Here is a 12617-nt window from a genome sequence, read left to right on the forward strand (position 1 = left end):
TGGCACGAGCGCCTCACTGGCTATTCCCCAATGCTGTGTGTATGCATGAGTGTGTGTGAGAGCCCACTGCCCCAAGCATGTCTCATCTCAAAGTGCTGTCACTCCCTCCTTCCTGGCATCTATTAACACCCACCATTATCATGCTAATCTACATTGTATGATTACATAAAGTAATTTATGCACAGTTCTACTCCATGGCTGCACAGAGAGTCATGCTCCTATTGTTGAATGTGTTGGCGAAGAAAAAAAAACACTTTATGATCAGCGCCGTATACTTTATTTCATCCCCCGAATCTGGTCTGTTTTTACTTTCCGGAACTTTTTTTACGCTTGTCGTCTCACTTTAACAACAAAATCTGTAAAAGTTCTCTCCGGGATTTGAAGGCCTCTGCCCACTGAGAAAATAATAGCTAAAATCGCGAACCGAGCCATGCTGCTTTGTTCATAAAGAGAGGACGATTTGAGATCACTTTGCACACAGTCCTCTTTAGCTCCATATCGGAAATGGTAAGAATGTGTTTTGTGGTGAAAGCAGAGGGCAAGAGATGAGCTCTCTTCCTCATTTATTCACAGCTAGTGGAGTAATTAGGAATGCAGAAGGCTGTTAAATTAAAACTGAATTGCACTTATTAACATTTTAACTACCAACCCCACCCTCTTTAGACACTAAACAAGGACAGTTTCAGCTCTAATATGCCTGAAGAATCCCGCTGAGGGGACTCTTTATGTATCTCTAAAACAAAGACGTTCTTTAAAGTAAGATCTCCCTTTTGTTTAAACAACCAAGCATTTAACATTCAGTGTAATATGCCAAGGCTTCCTTCATGCTGTCAAGAGACACACCACCAGAGCTTCTCAAACTCTCTGCTTAATGGAACACTATTTGTGGTCAGATTGGAAAGCTAATGGTGGTCCCTTTGAGGGTAACTCTCCAAATTAAATAGCATGGATTCACATCTGTCAGACAAAACCAGGAGGCTCTTTGTAATCAATGACCCAAACCAAGAGAGGCTCCACGGGGGGCACCTCCGCTATGATGGCAGAGAGCATAAGGAGCCACCAGGGATGGAGGCAGCTCACCTGCACTAACAGCCACTGTGCTGGGCTCGTGGTGCACAGGCGAACCTGCGAGGGAGCACCAGCAGGGTTAATGTACATTTATAGAACAGGTCAAACTACTTAAGCCAGGCACTGATTTATAATGCAGGAGTGCAATGTGACTAAACTGTAAAGGGAATTCTTGTTTTTCTGTGCAAACATTGCCGACGGTGTTGTGTTAAAATGTTGAACCCCATTAATTTTATCACTCCCCCTCTCTTGTTTCTCTACGTCTCTAAATTTTGTTTGGAGGAGAGACTAGCGAGACCTCCCGCTGTTGTGGAGAATTTCCTCTCGTTGTTAATTTTCCCTGCTCCATATGGCGCCACAGACACTTCACCTGCAGGCTGTAGCAGGCCGTGCGGCAGCCAGCAGACATCCTCGGGCTCAGGCTGTCATTTACACAGGCCCGTGCATCTGTCTGAGCAGAACAGAGCCGAGCAGAGCAGAGACAGCGCTTCCCTTCACCTCACAGCCTGAGTCCGGCACCATCCACCTGACTACAACAAAATCCTCTGTTTCTCAAATGCAGGGAAAATATAATACCAATATGGTGGCAGATTCCTAGCGCCAGTTTGAAACAGTCAAGCGGGAAAATAGCCAGAGAGGCCGTGCCAAACCTGCGTGTGTGCGTCTGTCCTCGAGGCTGTGCATGCATGTGTGTTTGTGAGCGTTTTCAGGGGACTTGAGGTTTGCCTATGGCAGAGCCATGGAAGAGAGAGTTTCATCCTGGTTTGTCATTGATTAGAGAAGGGTCTTTAATTCCTTCCCACCCCATGTTGTGATTCATTTGCATTTTGTGTCAGGAGGTAATGGAGTTTTGCTCCACGGTTTGCTCTGGAAATCTTGAAGATGTGGTCTAATGTGCATGCAGCCGCTAGCAAAGAGCTTTCTGATTTATTAGGTCTCTTGCCTTTGCTCATTTTTCCCTTCTTCCTTATCATAGCAGATGAATATGCGCTTCTCAAACACTGTGAAGACTCCCAGTATAGTCATCTAGATCAGTTTAGTATTGAAGATTGACAGCATTTATTCAAATTCATTTTGCTTTTTACTTTTCAACATTTCACCCCCAAAGTATGAGATAAGCCCACTGTCAATTCAATAACACTTTAAAACAATAGGAAAACATTTAACTTTTTCTGTCTACTTTTCCTTTTTCATTTTTGTGAAGTCAGCTAACAGAAGTTCATCTGATTTTACATTTATGTCTGTTTTCCTCTCAGTGATCTGCAGTCATGATGATGTTCCTATGTCGTGCAGTTCTATCTGTTCTATATATTTTAGTTTTCTAGAGCAGCTCACATTCAACAGTTACATGGAAGCCCCCCATGATGATGATGACGATGATGATGATGATGATGATGATGATGATGATGATGATGATGATGATGGTGATGATGATAATACTGGATTATATAGTGAATATGTTTTATTTGTAACTTCATGCTCACATTATGATAGATCTCATGGATTGAGGTTTTTAGAATGCAGAGAATCTCATTAACAAAAAGACAAAAGAGCAAATATTGTTTATAAATACACAATTCTCTGTACTGGATGGTTTTTCTTGTTGTTTTGTTTGTTTTTGTTGAAATGACCTACTCTGGGGTTCTCACACTGTGATAGCTTTATCCAACAATGAGCAATCATCCAAATGATAATAACAGAATATATATATTTTTTTTTTTTTTTTTTTTTTTTTTTTTTTTTTTATTTCACCCACCAAAAAAATTAGGTGACAATTTGGTATACAATGATTTCAAGACTATTTGTACTAATTTACTCTGGTAAAGGCTGAGAGTGCTCACTGTCCCTCATCATTTCAACACATGGCCTCATTTTCCATGAATCTTAAAGGGTTCCTGTTCACAGAGGCCTGATTTTCCCATTATGCCTGAAATGAGATGTGAGGTTAAGGGAAGCTTTTGGTGGGGCTCGATTGGCCCTGGGTTGGTGGGTCGGGTGGGCTTTTTTCCTCGGCAAAGTTGGGAAAATGTAGTGATAAAATTTGTCAGCCTCTGGGGGAGGCCGTGTTCAGGGTCACGGCTAAATCTCTGCGCCACGGGCAAAAGGCGAGACCCATAATTCCAGCACAGACGAGCAGAGAGCTGACCCCAGTACAGCTGAGGCCAAGCCACACTGATTTCTGCCCACCTGCTGGATAGACAGTGAGACAACAATGACGACGAGGGGAGAGACGGGGGTCTCAATCACTTTCTCTCTCCCTTCCCCGCTCTGTTCATCTCTCCCTTTCTTTTTGATTTGTCTGTGGAGAAACCTGAACGTCCTTGCACACTGACTGTCTCCCTGCGTTCTCCCCGGTTCCTCATCAAAAGAATACAGCTGTTCACCCGACGGCGTGCTGCTTTTCAAGTGGCAAATATGATTTTCAAGGAATCCTGACAAATACTTAGTTCATCAAAGAAATAACTCAATAAATATCTCATACATTTGCAATGTATTTTCATCCACATATTGATTTTCTATTATATTAAAATGTTGCATCAACATGCAATCATGTTAATACATCTTACCTATTGTGAGTCATGGCTCATTCAACTGATAAATATGTAAATTAAAATGTTTTATAGTTGATAGCCAACATTAATCTCATTTGGATGTCTTAAACCAAATTAAATGAGAAAGTGTAGCTCATTGCAGTTTGGAAAGAGTGTCGTGAATTCATCTCTGAATTAAAAAGGAAATGAGCAGGGGACAGAACCTGCTTTTTTTTTTTTTTTTTATTACAAATGTTAATGAAAAATGTTATTGACTTGAACAAATGGAGAATACACCTGGAAATGTATATTAAAACCCCTTTCCAATTTCTCTCTCTATGTAGTTTGCAATTATAGTTATTTCAGCAATAGTGGGGGAATTAATTTTGCGTGCAGACTGATAATGTTAGCAGTGTAAGAAGAATGGATATTGTGTTGGATAGGGGGTCTCTAGGTATTTACAAAGAGTGGAGAGAGCAAAGCTTTATTTAATTGAAAGAATGAATCAATAACAGCTGCAGCACTTTGTCAGAGAAGGCCTTGTGAAATGAGCAAGTAATTTAATGTGGACAATCTGAGGCTGAGTGGATCGCTGATTGAAGGAGTGGATTCTGGGTAGAAAAACCATCAAGTGGAGCTCGATGCAGGTGGCTATCTTAAAAACTTAACAAATTACAAAGACAAGCCCCTCTGTGGTTGTGAGCTTTTTCATCACTGAGGAGAAATAATTTTCCATCTGTTGTCTTTTTCTTCTCATCAATAGAAGAACGCTGGTAGCTCCCTTGTCGCTTGTCGTATCTTGACACGTATAAATGTCTTCAAATTCATAATTAAGGAGCCGTTTCAAAATGTCCTTCCTCTTTTCAAGTGGTCTTTTTTTGATGTAGCCATTAAAAGTAAACAATTGATCCTCCGCGGTGTCCTTGTGAAGGTTTAAAAAGTTTGTAAAGTGATTTCTTTTTTGTTTTCCCTTGTTACAACTTCATAGGAACTCTTTCCCCGATGTAAGAAAAGCTCTTGCAGTGTGTATCAGCAGAGACTAAATTTGTTTTTCCTCACTAGTTACATCTCTCAATCCACTTTTGTCATTGCTGCTGGATGTTGGTAAATGTTTTCTCAGATCTCACATACATGCATCATTGCTCTCACGCCATCGCTGAAATCCCTTTCAGAAAAATCCATCTTTAAGGTAAATTAGTCTCCCTGCGCACTGGCAGACATCCCAGTATGTAAATTCATGTGCTAATTCACAACATGATTTCATTTCAACTTCCAAGCAAATGAGATTATAATTGAAAATGAGATCTTCCATAGAGTCTCTCACTGGAGATGTGCGGTTGGGGAATGATACTTTTCACAGATTGTTTTAAGAGACAGAAACACTTTTTTCAAACCTCTTTCAAACCATTTACAAAAAAAAAAAACATTGCATGCGACTCGGCCACAACCTGCAGGTTAGTGAAAAAGCACAGTGAAATTAACATTGTGCTTCAGCTCCTTGGCCGTATGAAGAGGCAGCTATTAACATTTGTGTATTTTCATTATGTTAATGGTGTTAACACATGCCCACAGATTGCCACCAGTGGTGCAGTAATTTTGTCTTGCTGATCATAAAGTGTCCGAGTGGGTCATTTTGATTATGACACGCTAATTACATATTGCCTTTCATCTTGGTGTATCCCCCCGCCAAAAAAAAAAACTCAGGGCGACCTACAGTCTTTAATGGTAAGCTTTTATGAGTTGGAGGAAAGAAAATAGCAGGAAAAGATCTCTGTCTATGTTCCTGACGGCTATGTTGCATGCATGCTTCACTGCTTCCCTTTAAACTTCCTAAATTGTGTTTCACAATAAATAGATGCCCAAGCCCTTAACTGCCAGTATTAGATTAGATACCATTAGATGTAATAGAAAATTCTCTCCCTGTAATATTTTCATAAGAGTTTGAGGCATTTGATTAATCTGACCACATTTTATTGCATTAATGATTTTTTTCTCTCCTTTCCACTCCGCTGTAAAGACATTGTATACAGGCTAATGCTGTTTTCTCTCTCCCCTCTCTGCTCACTCTCATTCATCCTCAGCCGTTATTGCAATGCATTGTTGATGAGGTGAGTCGGAGTCTTATGTGCTTTCACTCCTAAAGTCATTCCTAATGGAGTGGAAACCTTATATTTTGTTTCCTAATGAAGCACAGGAGTGGCAGACAGCTCCGCTTGGGCTGTCCTATGGCTGCCTGCAGGTTGAAGCCACCGGCCCGAGCCAAGCTGCTCCGAGCGAACTAGCAGGGGATGCTGGGCCGGGCCAGCAGACAGCTTCCTTGTGAACTTTTACACGGACAGCTAAAAACGTCTCTGCACAAAGATCTCATCTCAAAAAGTGCACTAGTGCAAGACGGATTTATCAATATTCCAGTCAAATCCTGACTGAATTTTAAACAATATTCAATTAAATTAAAGCTATTATTGCCATATATTTATTTAATCTTCTCATGGTTGTAGGGATTTAATGGTACCAATATCATATACTTTTAAAAATTCAATTAATGTTAATACATCTTTTTTTTTTTAATTAGCAATTTTGTATTATCAGATATAGCTATGACTTTGCTTGTCTCTCTGCCCCTCTGATGATTTTTTTCCTGATCTACAACTTCGGCTTATAGTTTTATGTTTAGCAACCAAATGTGATTACAACCAATTGTAAGTAACTGATTTGAAAAATGTGTGTGTGTGTGTGTGTGTGTGTGTGTGTGTGTGTGTGTGTGTGTGTGTGTGTGTGTGTGTGTGTGTGTGTGTGTGTGTGTGTGTGTGTGTGTGTGTGTGTGTGTGTGTGTCATCATTTAAAATGAAATGTCGTCATCTTGCCTGCAGCCAGTCAAACTGTGCCTCGGTGTCTTTGTCCATATTGATCCATTCAGAGGTTCATTCGTAGTATCTGAGGTTTGGCGGCTCACTGCTCTGTTTGGGCAGAACTGAAGGAGAGATTGGTCTGAGCTCTCCGAGTATGTGATAAATCTGAGCTATTCTGAGCCGAGGTTTCACAGCAAGGTCACTTTTGAAACAAAATGTCTCCTCTGCTATCTAGGTCACGGCACATTGTGTTACTTTCTCCCAAACTTCCTCCCTTCCTTCCTTCTTTCCCTCCTTCCTGCTGCAGCTTATAATTAAACACACACAATTATCCCAAATTTAATGGGATTTCAGAACCAGGCTTTTATTTAAGAGGTAATGAATAATATTTTAATTGCATATGTAACTGTGAGATCAAAATGTGCTTCTCTCATCACGTGTAATTACTACGACACGTTTTTCTAGTGTGACATTCTGAGAATGCAATCAATAGCTGATGGGTGGGATTTTCTCAGCATTTTTAAGGTCACTGTGTAATAATTGTGAAATGATCCGGTGGAGAAAATGAGGTATAAGCACCCTTAAAACATATGGACAATGTCCTATTGTTTATTGATGTCTGTAATTAATGATATAATGCATGCCGCTGAAGTAGTTTGACCTCTGAACCGATTACTATTCAGAGTGGAGCAGCATCAATCAAACTGTGCTTTTCTCAGATTTATTTCTGTGCAGCCCCTCAGGGACAGACGGAGCACCCACTGTATCCTCATTTGTATTCAGCTGACCATAGCTTTGGTATGAATGATTTAGGCATCTGCATCACACATAGAAAGGATGAGCGGCGGTAATGTGAGATTTTACAAGCGGCCGCTGAAGTTCATAAAGACTGCAGCGTCTGGCTTGCTGCCTCAAACTCCCAAAAAGTCATTTTCTTTATAGGACTTTGGTGTATTTACTGATTCTTTTGTCTCTGTTCCACCTCGGAAACGACGTGTATTATTTACCCGTCTTGGGGAGATGATGTGTTTGTGTCCAGTAATGATAGGCTCAGCGGTGTTATTCACCCTCTACACATCATAATGACTCTGTGAATGTTTGCCTTTTGGATGGAGTGCTGGCCAGATTGTTTGGGCTATCTGGAAGGAGCGACATGCATCACCGCCCAGCCTGAGGTTTGGAGTTGGTGTGCGGTGTTGATGTCCCACTCCAGCAAGCATCCCGGGCTCTCCTTGGGACGAGAGTATTAGAATAAGTCATTCCATTGTTAATTTAAATGGCTTAATACATCACTCTAAGGTAACAGAGTGATGTGAGCAGCAGAGGGAAAGAGTGCGCGAGAGAAGGCGAGAGATGCCAAGGGGTGTTTCTTTAATATCAAATGAAATTGAATCCTGTTACCTCACTTTTGCCGTTTCTCAAGCAGCTCCCAGGCTATTAACGGAGAGCTGCGACAGGATTGGTTCAGTCTTTCAGTTCTTTAATTTCACCACAGCTCCCAGATGTTAGGTCTTTGTCTCATTGCTGATCCCTGGCTGATCTATGGTCTTGTCTTTATCCCGCCTCCAGTCCATTGTGACTGTGCGTTGTGTTATTGGGTCAGGTGAATCTATCAAGGACGGAGAGTTGGGCAGTTCACACACCAGGGGGATAATTACAGGTTGATTGGTGTCCTCACGCTCTCTGCTCTCACCGTCTTTGTCTCCTCCCTGCTTACCTCGCCCTTACATAAACGCACACATGCAGCTTGCGAGGGATTGGAAGTCAACCAAAAGCCGCTCAGTCCCGGGATCCCAGCCCTCCTACCTGTTTGATCTCTGGGGCTCAGTTTGGAAACAGCTGTGTTTGTTTGATAGAAAACATGTTCACCTTTGTTTACAGATGTTTGTGTACTTATTTACACCAGCGCATTGAACAGAACTCAAGAGAGGGGAGACGCGAATCCACCATCACTACACCTATTGCTATTATTAACCTAACCTCGCTCCACAGATAATTCATCACAGTTACCTTCTCATCACACACCTTCTCTGCCTCACTCATCCTCACATCGGCACGTCCTTTCTGGGCCATAATAATGAACCTTCAGCTGCTGCTCACATTCAATCATTCACTCTGTAAAAGCTGATCAACTCTGGAATACTAGTGGAATATTTTATTAAAAAATACTCCCATTTTCTTATTACAGAGTTAAAAGATCAGTAGAGCTGTAATACTTCTCCTTCAGTGAGTTAGCTCAGCCTAATCGTAATTAAATAATAATAGAAAATTATACAAACATTGCAAACAGCAATTCTGAGGTTGTCTTCAGACGCCATAAACACTTATTTAAAAAGTAAGTGTTTCCAGTAAGCTGAAATGTTTCAAGAGAGTATGTTTGTTTTCACCTCGTTTGCCAAGTTATTTACTCAAAACAAAGTTAGAATTATCATAGACCACAGGATTTCAAAGTGTAGGAGCCTAAAACACACCGCGCCGCTAAGATTTCTACACCGCACATGCTTTGTCTCACTCTAAGTACAGCTGCTGATTGAACGCCAGACTTCCTCATGTTTTTCAAATTATCAGATTCGGCTATGAGCGGCTGTTCTAATACATAGGCAATAAAAAAACGTATCTTCTCTCATTAGGCACTAATAATATGGATTATCTGGTAAGTCTTTATGCGTGCCTGCAGTTGTAGTAATTGTTACTCTTGTGATTTTGCACTCAAGCTTGTTTCATAATTTAGGTTCATCTCACATTACACTATGCACTAAAAGTGTATTTCATTAAAATTATTATTGGTTTTACCCACCAGTATTTCTTTTTATAATGATTTCACCTCAACAACTAATTGAAAAGAAATCATGCTGGGAAAACTCATCCCCCTGAACCCCAGATTTTTTTGCTGCCTCCCACTTTGAAGATTGCCAGTGTACAACAAAACCTAACAAAATCATTCATTAAAAAAAAAAATCAAAAGGAGAAACCAAATGAACCTGCCTTGCCTACGATATGTGAACTTCCTACAATGATTTGTGCAAATATGCAGCAACATTTAAGAGGTTTTCTGCAACCCACGAATGCCTAAATGATTCTGAATTTCTCAAGTTGGGGATCTGTTGTCAATACTGTATTCAGATTTCAGGTTTTATAAGTCATCCAAAATGATGATGATGATGATGATGATGATGATGATGATGATGATGATGATGATGATGATGATGAGGGTGATGATGATGAGTGCTTTGGCAGAGTTAAACATCTTCACCGTCATGCGTCATATTGAGGGTATAAACAGTATTGTAAGACGCCAGCATGCATCGTTTTCAGCTGATATTGAGATGTAGGGTTATTATTGAATGAAGCAGTGAACATGCCAACAGATTAGCTGTGCTATCAGTGTCAGCAGGACCTTTGCCTCAATGGCCTTGGAGGTCAGTGGAGAATCTCAGGATCCAGTTTTCATACTTAGATTTGCTGTCTCTGGCTTCATAGTCAATGTGCAGATGCATCAGTTATCTTGTCTAACTCTAAGCATGACTATAAATACATTTTACTCAAAAAGAAAATTTGGCCTGTTCCTTTAAGGACTACCTTTTCACTCCCATACATGCAGGACATTCTATAATATTTGTGAAATTTGCACACTTGTGACAGTTTGCAACCTTGAAAATGCCTTCTCTCTCTCTTTCTTTTTTTTTTTTTTTTTTTTTTTTTTTAGGGCTGGGCTTTTATTTTTGTCAGACATGTTGCTGACAAGTATGTTCCACAGCCTCTCACCTGCACGTGAGCTTGATGGAAATCTCTGGTTCTCTGTTCACACGCGCATGCACACACACGCAGACACACACAGACACACTCTTTGCACTTCCCGACTTTGAAAGCTGTCAGAAGAGCAACAGCGGGCTGTTTCAGGACTCTGGACAGTTCCTCCACAGAGACCTGCTGGGTGTTTGAACCGGAGGCTTTCACCTCCCCCAGTTAACTGGGGACAGCAGCAAGACTGAGTCCGGGACTGAGATTTGCCACTTGCAAACTCTGTGTGTGCGTGTGTGTGTGTGTGTGCGTGCACGTATGAGTCCATGGAGCCACCAGCCCTTCCCCCACATACCCATATCATCCACCCAGAGCCATTCTATCTGTATGGAAATTTGGGCTCCACAGCTGGAATCCCACAAAGCACTGTCATCTACTAATAGTTATTATCGCTTTGGCCTGCTCCCTCACAAAAAAAAAAAAAAACCCTGCAATACAAGCACATCGCATCTTTATGGTAATGCCCTACAATACAGCCCCAAGCTATGGTGCATAGACCTTTGTTATCATTACGATAATTCCCATTCTCACTTGACTCCTCATTACACCATTGAAACTGCTCGGGGTTGGATATAGACAAATTCCTGCATCTTCCTTTATTACACTGTAGCATACAGTGGCATTGCACCAAACTTGAAGTCCGTAAATACTTAAGCAGTCAGTGCAGCGACAATTAGGTTTAGGAGCAGTTGTTATGAGTTAGCAGTAGAAACACTGGCATGCTCATTTAAAGTTGAGTGTAGGTATAGATGAATAATGGGATTCTATACTGACTTTCTGTGTTAATCGGGTCACAATGAATTGATTGAATTGTCTTATTTTGACAAACAGCTGTCCTCCTGGTTGATGATTACAATCTTTTTTATATATAAAGTAGCAAATGTAGCTCGGAAAGGACCACGTCTGCTTTTAACAATAAGAGTGAAGTTAAAAGTCACAATGTTTCTGTCACATTTATTTCATTTCATGTGTGAAATCCTTCTCCAGTGTTACATATTACAACTCAAACCATTGCAAATATTTGATCTTATTTTTCAGTTCAGTTCGGATTTGTTTTTGTTTAGTTTAGTTTATTTTTTTTTTTTGTCCAGTACTTAGATATAAAAAAAAAAAAAAAAAGATGCTCCACCTCTCACCATCAGGGTGGTGAACTCTGACCACTCAAACAGCACATTGTCTGCAGCTTTAGCAGTGTGCCTCGTTGAATTGTACTGCACACCATGGGCTCAAACGAACCTTTGAATTCTTGTCTGATGGGTGTGGACTCAGTCATAAAAAAGGGGGTGAATTTGCCCAAGATTTTTTTGTGGGGTTTATGTTTTTTATTTCTACCGGAGAGCAGGTGATTGACTATACATTTCATGCACAATGTCCTGCAGGTCATCGCTATACTGCGAGCAGAGCTCGGGGAGACGTGGCAGCTCGTGTCCTTGCGTCTCCCCATGAATGCCCTCACAAGGCCTCTGGATGGCACAAAAAAGTAATTGCGGAGTGATTGGCACAGCTTGTCCCGTGCAGCCTGTGTCCCACACTTGAAGGCTTTCCTCGGAGCACCCTCATTGTCACACAGCCTTTTAGCACCTTTGTTCCTGCCTTCCCCCAGGACCTCACAGCTCACCATTGGCAGATGAGTCCCTGTCTGTGACAAAAGGGTCCCTGCGCTCAGCCTCATTTGATGCAGTGATGAACTCCCCCCTCACACACACACACACTCACACACACACACACACACACACCCACACACACACACCCACACACACACACACACACACACGCACACACACGCACACACTCCACGCCACCTCCTGCGAGAAGAAATGTTCCGTTTAGCGAGGTGGAGGATGTGGGGGTCAGGACCCAGGGGTGGGCTTTTAGGAGACAAATAAACATCAGACCAGGAGATGGGGTGATGTCTTGTTTACACATTAGTGACCATTTAGCAAGTCTCACTGTTTTCACTGCATCTCTCCGGTGGCCTCTCAAACAGCTGATCTTACTCTTTTGTTGTCCTTCCAGTTCAGGAGCAAAGCTGCAGAAACCAAACATCCTACACCTGATCTCGATCCTTATCAGTGCAGCTAAAACCGATAAATGTGGCATCGTGTGTCTCGTTTAATAAATGACTCTGACTCACCCTTTCACAGACACCAAACTGGAAAGATCCAGGATAATTAGCCTGCAGCATTTTTTTCTCCTGTCGTCAAACAGCCTTTCCATATTTTGCTCTTTCACTGTTAATTTTTGTGATACCCAATCAGGAACACACACACACACATTCATACACACACACACACACACACACACACACATGCGCACACACGCTTGCTCACAAAATGCATCTTTCTAATACCATCTAATGAGGTGATGA

Source organism: Lipophrys pholis (assembly GCF_963383615.2).
Source record: "Lipophrys pholis genome assembly, chromosome: 11".
Lineage (NCBI taxonomy): Eukaryota > Metazoa > Chordata > Actinopteri > Blenniiformes > Blenniidae > Lipophrys > Lipophrys pholis.